Below are 13658 nucleotides of genomic sequence, written 5' to 3'. Positions count from 1 at the left end.
TTAAGCTCAGATGAACTCCACTGTCCCTAAAGTGACCTAAGCACAGAGGTACACGGGCAGAGGTCATGGTCAGGGTTTGGTCTGGCACTGGAGAGGTCATGGCGGCCAGCAAGGTCATGGGGGAGATGCAGAGATGTCAGGACTCAGCTCCAGAAGGGGATGTTCTCGTGGCCCCAGCCCTGCCACCGACCAACACGTCAAAGGGGGCGCAGTCTTCCCCAAGCAGCCGCAGGATCTTGTCTGGGGCGCTGCAAATGTCCCAAACATGTGACACAGCCACGCTCAAGTGATGGTACACTCCTGTTTCACAACAGGCAGCAGAGCAGCTCAGCACCATTCGAAACAGAGGGGCTTCCGGGCTGGGGGACACGAGAACTGAAGTCACGTCATGGCCACGCCTTCACTTCTCTTTGCACTTCCCTGGGTGGAGTTCAACACCTGTCCTCGCTCAGCTCAGCACGGCAAACACCACCACAGGGGAACTTTCCAAAACCAGGAAGTGTGGCACGAAGAGGGTGACAGAGGGCTCCAAGCATGGCAAATCGATCTATAAGGGACTGAACGGTAGTGTCCACAGCTCTCTGCCCAGGAAGTTAAAAAATAAAACAAGACCAGGCTACACACTCTTAGAGAGGCTTAGTGTTCAAGGTGACCTCTGCCATCTGAGACTGGTCTAAGACACAAATCTTTATGACGTAGATCTGGGTCTACTCCTTGCAAACACACAGGTCTAACCTTCAACCTGACCCCCCCGAGGTAGGGAGGTTGCGGCCAGACCTCCGGGTTCTCCTACTACCTGGACCGTGAACGTCACACCAGCACAGCTGCCCCCTCTCAGAGGCCCTGATGACGGCCCTTCAAGGGCTGCGCAAAGGATAATGCTTCCACGAGGGCACGCCTTTACAATATCACCAGGGCACAGTCCAGGAGTTATTCAGGAACCAGAAAAGAACAGCCAACACACAGAACGTACAGGGCTGAACAACAAAGAGGAGAACAAAGTCCTGGAGTAAAATGGTACGAGGCCTGAGATTTGCTTTAAAATACCGCCCTCTCTGGCCTCCCCCTCCTGCGAACTCCCTCCAACCGTCCTCCTTCCCGCCATCCCCGCCCCAACCCCAGAAAAAGAATCATGAAAAGCCGACAGCTGTTAACCCTGAGTGATAAGGACACAGAGTTCATTTTACCAGTCATTTTCTGTTCTTAAGAACTGTTCTTAAAAATTATTATAGGGGCACCTATGGCTCAGTCGGTTAAGCCTCCGGCTTCAGCTCAGGTCATGATCTCACATTTCTGGGTTCGAGCCCTGCGTCAGGCTCTGTGCTGACAGCTAGCTCAGAGCCTGGAGCCTGCTTCCAGTTCTGTCTCCTTCTCTCTCTGCCCCTCCCCCACCCATGCTCTCAAGCACGCTCTTTCTCTCTCTCTCTCTCTCTCTCAAAATTAAACCAACACTAAAAAAATTTTAAAAACTAATACTAATACACAGACATACCCAAGAACATAAAGCACCCAGAAACAAGAAGTAAGGGAAACAAACCATCTACAAGGTTGTATGGGTGGCGGGATGGAACTGAAGCACATGCCAGCTGATGGCAACAGCCACGAGGTGGAGAGGCACTGCTCGGCACACTGGCCTCTCTGGCAAGCCACGTGCCCATCAACTTTTACAGGAGCCACTGCCCCCAGTGGCACCTGTCCCTGTAGGGTGGATGACAGGGTGGCTTAACATATACGGAGAAAGCGGCACATCTTTAATAACCCACCCACAAGCCCCACATTCCCTGAACAAGGTGTGACCGGACCCTGAGCGCACACCCCGGTGTCACCCACCCGACACCTGCTGGCAGGGGGTGTGGGGGGCCTTCATCCACCGGCTCTTTCCTCAGAGCATGAAGACATGCCTCCAGTTTCTCTGCCTAAAGAGACCGGGTGTAGGCAACGACAGAAGAGAAAAGAAGGGCAAAAGGAACACGAGCTAATAGGCCAGAGCGCCTCCCAGCAGCCTGGGAGGAACCAGAAGAAGCCAAAACCACCGCATGGTGCTTACCGGGAGACGCGCCCCGTCTTCCCTCCTGCCCCGAGTTTCCTTTCTTGTGCCACAGGCAGACAAGGGAGTCGGGAGTATCTGAGAAACCCCACAGCCGACAGAGAGGCAGGTGAAGCAATGAGACACTGTTCCAGAAACGTCATCTGATAAGGTAGTGAGTTCTGAGATCAATGACCTGGGACGGCACAGACTGGGGACCTCTTCTGACAGCCGTCCCTCAGCAAGAAAGAGAACCCTCTCCTGGCAGAAGGTTTCTTTCTCAGGACGATCAACCAGGACACAGCCAGGGAGCACAGTGTGAGGGGACCCTGCAGGCAAGCCCACCCCCCAAACCAAGGGGGTTCCTCGACCTCACGTGTCCCCAGAACACTGCTCAGGCCATCGTCCCGGGGCCAGGGGCTGAGGATCTGAGCACCTGGAATGCTGACCTTTGCCACCTGAGTCACACATCCTATCTCTGTTCGGACGCTAGGAAATCGGGTGGGAAAACTGCTGGGTAAGTAAGCCATGCCGCAGGCTGGACAGGAAGTTCGTTCCTGTCCCCTGCGCCTTATCGTCCCTCTCTGAGCTCTCCAAAGAAGCCTGGTCTTCTTAACAACTGGCCAGTTCCTACCTTACAGATGATGAGAACATTGGCGTGTTCCCCGCTGTGCTCTGACCACCGGAACCCCTGAGCCAAATCTAAGCTGGGCTGAACCTGGAGACTCAGTGCTGGGACCTAAAGGGTCCGATTGCCTGTCTTGTGAATCATGAACATGACGACTGCCACTAACCATACAAATTCCTCCTTCAAGAGAGGAGACTCGTGGACGGCAGCACGGACACACAGCACAGGGCTGGTGTCTGCCTGACCCTCAGCTACGTTGTGCACCATGTTTTACGATACATGACAGGCCAGAATGTGTCCTGCTGTCATTCAGTTACTCGTAACTTTCAAATGGCGGGTTTTCATGGAAGGTGTGATCTCTAACTGGGTCTGTACAAACTCTGGGGCCACACAGTAGGAAATGGACATCAAAGTGAATCAGGTATCACGTGAAATAAACACACAACAGCAAAACACGTCCGTTTTTTTTTTTTTTAAATAGCTGCCTATGCATTTTGTTTAAGCTGTGTCTAACTTATTTCAAGGGCAGAAAAGCAAACAGGTTTGACTCCAACATTCAAGCTGTTAGTGGTTTTCTTCTACACTTTTGCTTCTCATTCAACACCAAAGAGATTAGCAAGTAATAACGGGTATGAATCTTTTCTGTCTAGCCGAAGAATGAAAATAACTTAATGACTGCATCTTAAAGGAAGTCATGAACCACATTAACACAACACTGCAGTAACGAATTATACTTTATGAACTAATACCCAATGCACGACCATGCTGTCATCTGCAGGGACTGAGCTTTTACAAACCAGGAGGAGTGTCAGTTCCCACCGGATGATGCTGCTTCTTCCACTAATACAGACACATCCAGAGGTACCGAGCCCTGCTCTCTTCAGCCACAGCCACTGGCTCCTGGGCACCTTCTAAGTTAACACCTCCACGAGATACAGCCACGCTTGGTACCGTGGCAATTCAAGATGTGATTCATGGTAAAAATCGAGGTGAGCAAGTTGCTGAGGTCGTCCCTGGGGTACCTGTCATCGATGGTCCCTTCAACCACTAAGGAGCAGGTAGAGGGTGGAGCCACGCTTGGGACCCGAATTAACCTCCCCTCCCGGCTCCGGAGAGCGGCGGTATTACCTACCAGCCTGACTCTGCCTCCACACCTGTTCACGCAGGTTGTGCTGGTTACTGTTGTGTCATAATCTCATTAAATATTAAGTAATAAATGAATCTGGGTCTGAAAACAAAGCGAGCTGTTGTTTCTATAAAAAAGAAGTGGAATGCTTTAGAGAGAAATAACAAACCAAAAATTTGCTGAAAGGGACTGTTGGAAAATTGGGTGTGTTTTGCAACCACGTTAATATTCTGTGGGAAAAGGGGGAAAAAGATGGGGTCAGTACTAGACTGCCTCGGATGGTTTGCTGTTCTGACACTGCTCTGAAGAAATGAAGATGGTGGTGTGCTGGAGTGTGGTCCGTGGGGCACCAGTCAGAGGCCCCCGCCCCGTTCAGAGAAACCGTCCTGATACCACAGGAAAGGCTAGCCCGTTCGGAACACTGATATCTCTAAGTTTAATAAAATGTTGATGGCGATCATATCTTTTTTTTTTTTCCATTATTTCCACTCGTAACTGAGGAATCCTGCAACTATCCATACTCAACAAGACACGAGGGAACTAAACCAAGGTCTAGACCCTCCCACTGTATTTTCCTCTTTCCTTGATAAAGAAGTTAAACAAAAATCAAAGGTGGACAGTTTGCCCTGATGAAATCTCAGCCCCCTTTCAATGGCCGCGTCCTCTGGAGTCTCACATCCCCAAGCCCCAAGGAGCTGGGGCCCCAGTGTCCCCCATCTGGTGACCAAGGTTAACCACTGGCCCTTCTATATTCTTTGCATTTACAACCCCCATTAGCTCATGAAAGTATGCTCAGAGTTGAGAAAAACAAGGCAAAGATCAACTCACACTATAAAGTACGCATCTCTCTTGCCTAGGAGGCTGTGTTTCAGAAGATCCATCTACGTTCACCTATCTGTACAGACCAGCTGCTCAAGAGGACACAAGAGGAAGTAAAAGACAACTCCAGGACTGTGGAAGGGGAGTTCTGTTGGAACAGATACTGCAAGGAACACATTAGTCCCATGGCAAATGAGTTACAAAGTAGAAAGAAGTAGGTTTAAACTCTGTGACTGTAGGAAGGCTAACAGCCTTTCCAAGCCAGTTTCCGTGTATATAAAATGTCAGCCTAACACCACCCACTTCATGGGATTAAGTGAGACCAAGAGTTGGAAAGTGCCAGGTACCATCCAGGCACGTAACAGGTGCTCATGGCTGTCTTTAGTCATCTACCTTTTTATACTCAAGCTGTACCCAAAATGGCATTATTTATTTTTATTTTTTTGTATCTTTCTCTCCTCAATTTAAGAACTCAAGGATTCTCTTAAAAATAGCTGGGTCCCCACACCTCGGTGACTCTCCAAAAGCCACAGCTCAGAGACTCCATTATGGAGAAAGCTCTAAAGAGCGAAGTAACATCACTTGTGAGATATTTCTCCATGCTTTGGGAGCTCATAAATTATGGGGCTTCCAAAATGTAAGCGTTAATAGCCTCACTTATGTTATTAAATTTATTCAAATGAATGTACAGGTCCAGGCAGGATGTGGGCCAGTGTCTGTTTATACTGTCACTCCTCAGCTGGAGAGAAGGATCTCGAATCTTGAATCACACACACCTGTGGGAAGGATGAAGATACTGGAGGGTGCGGGAAGACTAAGTGAGTCTGGCCTGGTCTAGTTCTCCCATGAAAACAGAAAGCAGAAAGGGGATGCTAAACGACACACCAGCCACACACACACCTCCAATCCCGGCTCCATCCCCTTCCACGAGAGAGAAAAACCAATGTTTAGGAGTTCAGAAGAATACTGTGTTTATGTAGTGGTCTACGTCCCCCGCCTCTTTCCCGGATGAGCACCAGCTCCAGCAGCTGCCTTGCAGACAGCACACCTGGGGAAGCCGCCTCTCCCATGTGCCCCAGACATACAACCCAATGCCTGATACTGAAGCAACCACTCAGGTTCCAGAGGTAGTCAAGATAAACCTGCTATTTCCTTTAAAGAAAAGGTTTTCCTCCTCCTCAGGTTCAATTACTGATTCACAAAGAGGCCACTGAAAGCAAAGGAGGTATGGCTCCCAGGAGGGGCAGTGGTGACAGAGCCCGCCTCGAGGTGCGGGGGGCATCTGGGAACTGTGACCCTAACTCCTTTCACCCCCCCTTCGGCCCTGACTTGGGCAAACCTTGTGCCGACAAGATGCCCTTCCAAAGGCCATACCTAGGAGCCAGTCCACGCTCGACTCTGTGCACGGATGCGCTGGCAAACACTGCACAGCGCCGCCAGCTGCGCACTGCCCCAATTCTCCTTGAGCAGGGGGGCATGTTTCTACTCTCCCCGCGCTTCTTGAAAAAGACAAAAACAGCAGTCATTGGAAAATAGTCCTGATTCACTTAGAATGACAATTAAAAATAAGTACATATGCAGTTTGAATGGGAACCCTGATGCAGATCTTAGAAGACAATCAGATTCGTCACAGCCCTCCATGTGAACGGAGGAGCACACGTCTAAAATTCTTGAATTAATGACCAAATATTGAAATATTAGATACTGAAATGGAATTGTCCTAAAGGCTTTTGATGATCAGCCTCTGGGTCAAAATGGTGAATAAAAGCTAGCAAATCATAACGTTAGCTTCTGCGTGTTTAGTTATGCGGACACCACAACACTGTGCAGCCCAGGTCAGCTGCACGTCTCCGTTAAGTGATGTGCAGCCTCCCTCTCCGTGCCTGGACCCATCCTCAAAGGGGAGGTTCCGGTAGGTTTCTGCTACGTTTTTGTAGTGCGTCTTCTGTGAAGCCAGCACACAATCTCTCTCTCACACACGCACACACACACAAACACACACCCACACACACACACTCCTTTTTCTCCCCTTCCAATCCACAGAGATACATCCCCTTTACGGTGACATACACTATTATTATTCAAGACTGTACTGAGCCTTCATATCATGAATCCTTCTAGCCAGGAGTTTTATGGGAGCCAAGTTATTCAGAAGAATAAGAAGAGAAACTCACTCATGGATATCAGGTTCTTAAACATGTCGGGCCACATGAAATGTAGAGACAGAAAGTGGATGGGTGTGGCCCAGGGCTGTGGACAGAGCAGGGCGACCCTGTTAAGGGCAGGGGGTGCTCTCCAGGCAGGCATGGTGCTGGCAGCAGGACTCCGCAAGTTTACTAAAATTCTCTGAACATGCCCTAAAAAGAGGTGAATTCTGTGGTATGTAGGGTACTTCTCAGTGAAGTATTTAAGTGACAGGGTAATCATTTGGACTCAACATTTCTTCAGTGTTTATTTATTTATTTTGAGATGAGAAAGAGCACAATTTGGGACAGGGGTGGGGGGCTAAGGAGCAGAGGAGCAAAGAGAAAGAGAACACCAGGCAGGCTCTGCTGCGCTGTCAGCGCAGAGCCCAGTGTGCGGCTCGAACTCACGAACCGTGAGACCATGACCTGAGCCGAAACCAAGAGTTTAGACGCTTAACCAACTGAGCTACCAGGTGCCCCCGGACTTAGCATTTTGATTAAGACCGGAAAGCAACTAAGGACGTACAAGGACATACAAAAATCCTCAGTTTTGAGAATGTTCATCCCAGCACCTTCTACTAGCCCACATTTCAAAAGTGAAGACTAGCTACATCACAGTACCTTCACACAGTACAATGTATGCGGCTATCGCAAGTGATGTAGGGAAAGCGGGATAACTGAAATGTCTGTCACTGAAGGAAATGGCAGTCACCCTCTGATTGCACTGCAGTCTGTGCTAAATGGGCCACTTAAAAATGTGTTAGACTGTGCACACAGGAACGCATGAATGACGGTGCACCAGCTGGGACCCGTAAGGCACGTGCGGGTGATCTGTGTACGTGCATGTGGTTGCAAGTGTCCGGGGGCAGATAAATACCAAACTGCTCAGCATGTTTATCCTTTGGAAGGGGACCTGGGGGATGGGGAGGATTTTCCCCCTGAAGTTACGTTAGGGGTCTGAAAGGATGGGCACCAAAGTACCCAGAACACCTGTCCCTGGCTAGGCGGTATTTGTATGTTTTTTAAGTTCTTTTTCACTGTTCCTTCTTACTGGAGGGGGAGGTTAGTATGGTGGTCAAGAGACGGCCCAGTTTTAAATCCTGGCTCTTCTGGTGACTTGCTGTGAGAGGCTGAGCAAATTACTCAGCTGCTCTGTGCGGCGGCTCCCTGCCTCGGTGAACGGGACGGCCACAGCACGTCCGCCACAGCTTGTGAGGATCCAGTACGTGTGTCATATCCAGGAGGCACGCAGAACCCGGCCCAGCACACTAGGGGTATTCCTCGTTAGCGCTCACTGGCCCATATGCCAATGCTTTACGGGTAAGAAGGAAACACGAGCATAAACTTCAGTTCTATGTGGAAACCAGAAAGGAGGATAAACCACAGACACAGACTCTCTTGCTCCATCACGTGAGGTTTGTCAGTGTGAGCGCGAGCAGCAAGTGTCGGGCGCGGGCGGAGTCTGGAGAGCCGTCAGAGTGTGTCTGATGACCAGCACTGACGTTAACTGGCCTCCCTGTGGGCCACGGCCACACCAGGGGGTACCTGGCCGGGAGACTCCCAAGCGCCATGGCTCAAGATGTGACCGATTCCTCCTGCGGCCGTCACCCAGGCAACCGTGCTGCCTCTTGACAGCATCAATTAGCATGTGTGACCGGACCAGTGGCAGAGACTCCTGAAACACAACTGCCTCGTATAAACAACACCAATGCCTAATAATTGACCTCAGTGGGACTTGTGGCCTCACCTTGAGACCTACAATACAAAACAGGGTCATTACCTGACGCTTGAGCCAGCAAAGGGGAAAAAAAAATCATTAACAGTCACGTGCTCAAAGCACAGAGCAAACCTCTGCCTTCCTGAAAGTCACCAGGTTCTGAACCAGCTCCGTGTCCCCTCCCGTCTGCTGCAGCGGGTACTTTCAACCTTCCAAGTGCTGGGGACACAGTCGTTGAGGCGGGACGCTTAACATCTGCTGAGTGGTCACCACGTACCCAAGCCTGGTGTGGCTCTCAACTCTGCCAGGTAGGTACTTCCATCTCCAGGGCTCACAGAGACTACCTTTCTTTCCCAAGGATGCCCGTGAGTGGCAGCACTGAAAAGCAAACACAGCAACTCCGTCTGGAAAGCCTTGGCTTCTCCACCTGCCCTAGGTCCCGCCAGCTTCCTTCACGCCTTTCACTCCAGCTATAAAGCATTCCTCCAGAAAGCCTCTACACCATCCCTCCCCCAAATGTATACCACCTAACCAAAAATACACGGCGGAAGCTCCTGAGATTTTCCTGACGTATATGTTTCTTAAAGTGGCCACAGTTGATGGTAGCATTTTATTTTTCATTCACTTTGTTTCTCCAAGGCTGACAGGTTTTCATTTTCTTTTTTAATTTTTTTTATTGTTTATTTTTTGAGAGACAGAGACAGAGCACAATCAGGGGAGGGGCAGAGAGAGAGGGAGACACAGAATCCGAAGCTGTAGGTCTGAGCTGTCAGCACATAACCCGACGCAGAGCTTGAACTCATGAACCATGAGATGGTGACCTGAGCTGAAGGCAGATGCTCAACTAACTGAGCCACTCAGGCACCCTGGCAGATCAGTTTTCAATGGGACCCCAGGGCATCACCTCCAGACCCATCCTTGTCCCCCACTGTCACTGCATAAACCGCAGACACCTCTGGCTTTCAGAAACTCATTTTTCAAAGTGGATTCTGTTTGTCTTAGGCACCTAGCCTCTGGGATAAAGTGGTAAAGACAAATGCATAGACGTGAATTTCTGTCAGTCTTATTTAGTCCACTTGGTTTATAAGCTGCAGCTCAGGACGCAAGGTGGACGAGGGCAGAATAAAACCACTGTGCCCGAGAAATCATCTGTGGGCCTCTTCTGACAGGGCTCCATGGACATTTTTAAACATCTCTGTTTATCATTCAACGTACTGCTTAAAAAATTGACATTACCCAGCCACAATACGTATGTCTGATGAAAGCTAATTAATGGCATCATTCATCAATTATTCCATCAGTCAGTACTGAAATGGATGCTTAGTAAGCACTGTGATCATTCAAAACGACAACAGCTGCTTCTCTCGTGTGCTGGTGTCCAATTATTCTTGTGCAGAGTGTGGGGGGATAGAGACACAAGCAAAAACCTGGCAGCAGCTTTCTCAAAAAGAAACCTGTGTTTACCTTGCAGGCTTTATGTCAGCAAATTCGAATTAACAGAGTTACCTGCTTTCATAAAACTATGAAGAGTAAACACAGCCAAACCTCCTCTCAAGTCACAGGGTGTGAAAAAGAGGCCATGATCCCACTAGAAGTGAGGATTTATTGGTATTTTATATGCCATCCAAGAAAACACTGAGCTAGCATACTGTCCCATATAGAATGCCATTAAAAAACTTTCCATGCATATGACCAAGGAAAGTATATAAATACAGACTACTCAAATGATCAGGAAATCCTTAAGCTCTTCTCTGGAGATATTTAGTTCAATAAAGAACTAGCAAAATATTTCCCCTGGACTTAGGCTGAGCTGCGGTTTACAGAGAACGCAACAAGCTCTCACTCGATCCATTTTTGTTAACCTGAATCTTGTATTTTAAATGTTCAAAGGAGAAGGCTGTTCCTTGAAGAAATCTGCAGAGAAATCCATCCTTCATGTGTTCGTGACTTTGAACATAGATGTTCAGAGTGGAACAGGCAGGCCACCTCATCCGGGGCAGCCTACACGGGCAGCGGCGCGAACGCAAAGGCAGGAGAGGTTCACCCAGACGACGCCTGGCACCAGCGCCATCTGCACGTTCGATACTCCACGTGATGAGCCACGACATGAACCACAGTTACGTCTCTGGGCTCGGCCCTGCTGTCTGGAAGCTGCGAGGAGGGTCATGAAGGGAAGGCGTGGAGGGGCCCGGCTCCAGGGGCCTGTCTGTCAGGCACGCGCATATCTAGCTGACGCCCATGTTCCAGGTGGAACCTTGGCTCAAGCCCTCCGTTCCTGCCCACGCTCCCTGCTCTTCCTGGTCTCCACCCATTTGTTCCACACGACGTACCTCCTTTCAGGTACTGCCATATGTGCTGGGGATACAGATGTAAGACAACCCGCCTCTTGGGCCACCGGGGGGACGTCCCCAGGTGGCTGAGTTCTGCTCAGAAGCTCACCTGCCTTCAGAGGCCGGTAAACTGCAGAGGGCGAGGTCACCCATCACGCCTTCAGGTGGTCCTGGTGCAAGTAACATGCCGTGGCAAGGAGTCATAGGAAGACTATGAGAACAATTTTCTGTCCCAAACTACAACTACTCAGCCTTAGAAACAGCTGAAAGTATGGCCAAGTTTTCCCAATTCTTTTTAAAAAGAACATGTTTAGGCATGTTTAAGCATCGGACTTTGGCTCAGGTCATGATCTCATGATTCATAAGTTCGAGCCCCGCGTCAGGCTCTGTGCTGACAGCTCAGAGCCTGGAGCCTGCTTCAGATTCTGTGTCTCCCTCTCTCTCTGCCCCTCCCCCGCTCATGCTCTCATTCTCAAAAATAAATAAATGTTTAAAAGATTTTTTTAATACTTGAGGGGCACCTGAGTGGCTCAGGCAGTTGAGTATCCAACTCTTGATTTTGGCTCGTGTCACGATCTCAGAGTTCATGAATTCGAGCCCCACATCCGGCTCTATGCTGACACCTCAGAGCCTGGAGCCTGGTTCCAATTCTGGGTCTCCCTCTGTCTCTCTCTGCCCTTCCCCTGCTTGTACTCTGTCTCTCTCTCTCAGGAATGAATAAACATTTAAAAAAATATAAAATAAAATAAAATAGAATAGAACATATTTAAAAAATCTTTACACCATAATAAAAACACTGCTTTTAATGAACTTTTTCAAGAGACAGGGTATATTTAACATGGGAATAAACATTTTCAACACATATGAAATAAGGCTCATTTCTCTCATTTGAAATGAGCTGACTTGAGTCAATATAGTAAAGACTAAGACAAGATCCCTGCAGGGAAGATAGGAGGGAAAAAAAGCAGAGTGGAGAAGGAAGAGAGCACAAAGCCACTTTGAATGGGCGGCTCACCAGACTGGCAAAAGTGCTGAAGCCTGGGGGCCGACCCGCCGCTGGGGCCGCGGGAAGGAGACAGCCTTGGCAGCCGGAAAGGAACGTTGTAACTTTCCTGGAGAGGGGTCTGGTGATGTCTGGCGGAGTTTACGATGCACTTATCATCTGACCTAGCGATCTACTAGGGATTTAATACCTCCACAACATGTTTATTTACAAAAAGACAGACTGTGGTAACTCCGACCGCTAACTGCGACACCTCCTGGCAAATACCCGGCAGTTATTAAAGATAGGAGAGATAAGGCACAGGTGACATCAGTTCCTGTGCGCTGTACCGCGGAATTATGTACATATCATGTCCAAGAGAATGAGGAAGATCTGTGTGTCGACAGAAGGAATCTCTAAAAATACAATGGGAGGGGCGCCTGGGTGGCTCTATGGCTTGAGGTCTAACTCTTGATTTCAGCTCAGGTCATCATACTGGGGTCGTGAGATCGCGCCCCATGTCCGGCTCCTCACTGAGCATAGAGCCTGCTTAAGGTTTTCTCCCTCCTTCTCTCTCTCTCCCCTCCTCCACTCATGCATGCACACTCTCAAACTAAAGAAAAAGGAAAAAAATGAAAAATATAACAGAAAAAGTACACCCAAAGAGACTGCAGAGAAATCTATTTAAGTATATATATTTAATAGTGTATTTAATCCCCTTAATTAAACAATGTAAAAAGCAGAGAGCCACAGATGCCGAGATTGCCAAAAGCATTTTTTCCTTGAGGAAATCACGAGAAATGTGTAACAGTCCTATTTGAAATGAGGCTTTGACTTCTCTTTCTGCCCTTCTGATCCATCTGCATGTTAACCACATATATGCACTCCTTTTGTTTATTCTCAACATCAGAGGTTACCTAAATGTAAAGTCAGAGGAATGAGCTCTCTCTCAGCACTGTTCTTAAACAAAATCTAACTTTAAAAAGCCCAGAAAAAAAATTTTTATTTGCAAAAAAATAAAACAAAATAAAAAGCCCAAAAATTGCAAGTGTCCACAGACCTTAACATTTGAACCTCCCAAAATATCTTTAATGAGTTAAAGGCTTTTTAAGAGAGCTCAGAGAACAAAATATGAAATGAAATGGACAAAGAAGGCCCAGCAAATAGCTCAATGTCAACTGGGTTCAAGGACAAGGCAGAACATTTCTGCCTTTCTCCGGTTTTGAACAAAATGTAAGTTATGCACTGCATGGAGGCAGGGGCAAGAAGTCACAAACGCATCCCACGGTGCAAAGCTGTGTTACGCAGAAAACCACCTTGAGGAGAAATCTTTAACAGGCTCTTCTGGAAGAACTATTGTTCCATATTCACAAGGAAGCAGTAAAGAAATGAAGTAGTAACTACATAAAAAACCCACCGTAGGCATAAAACACTAGCCACTAGCCCTACAATATATTAGAGAAGTCTTTGGCAAATGTTTATAAAGCCTAAATCTCAAATTGAATAACTTGCAATTACAATTCTAGGTCGTACCAAATATTAAACAATAAAGCCTAGGGTGTCATAAATGGGGCACCAATTCCTCGTTTTCCATGTATTTATCCAAGGGGCAAAGGATAAAAAAGAAAAAGAAAATGAAGAAAGCTTCATCCTTAATAGTCCCCTAGAGGTAAGTCCTAGAGATAACACAGGGAGACAAAAAAACGCAGTGTTAAGCCTGAGGGAAACAATGAGGTACCTTGGTGGGTGGTGGGGGGATACAAAACCACCCAAGTGTATATGTATCATGAGCAACTGTCCCGTTGAAGCAAAGAAAAATACAGGTTCTGAGAAAATGGGTGGGC

At 48.2% G+C, this 13658-nt stretch overlaps 1 protein-coding gene across 3 annotated transcripts in view; it reads right to left on the bottom strand.

Moving 5' to 3' along the window:
* Window positions 1–13658, bottom strand: part of SGMS1 (sphingomyelin synthase 1) — a 231329-nt gene that overhangs the window by 59931 nt on the left and 157740 nt on the right. The window lies entirely within an intron of this gene.

This window comes from Suricata suricatta, chromosome 2 (assembly GCF_006229205.1).
Source record: "Suricata suricatta isolate VVHF042 chromosome 2, meerkat_22Aug2017_6uvM2_HiC, whole genome shotgun sequence".
Lineage (NCBI taxonomy): Eukaryota > Metazoa > Chordata > Mammalia > Carnivora > Herpestidae > Suricata > Suricata suricatta.
Note: the sequence above shows the minus strand (reverse complement) of the source record. Positions and strands in the feature narration are given on the sequence as shown.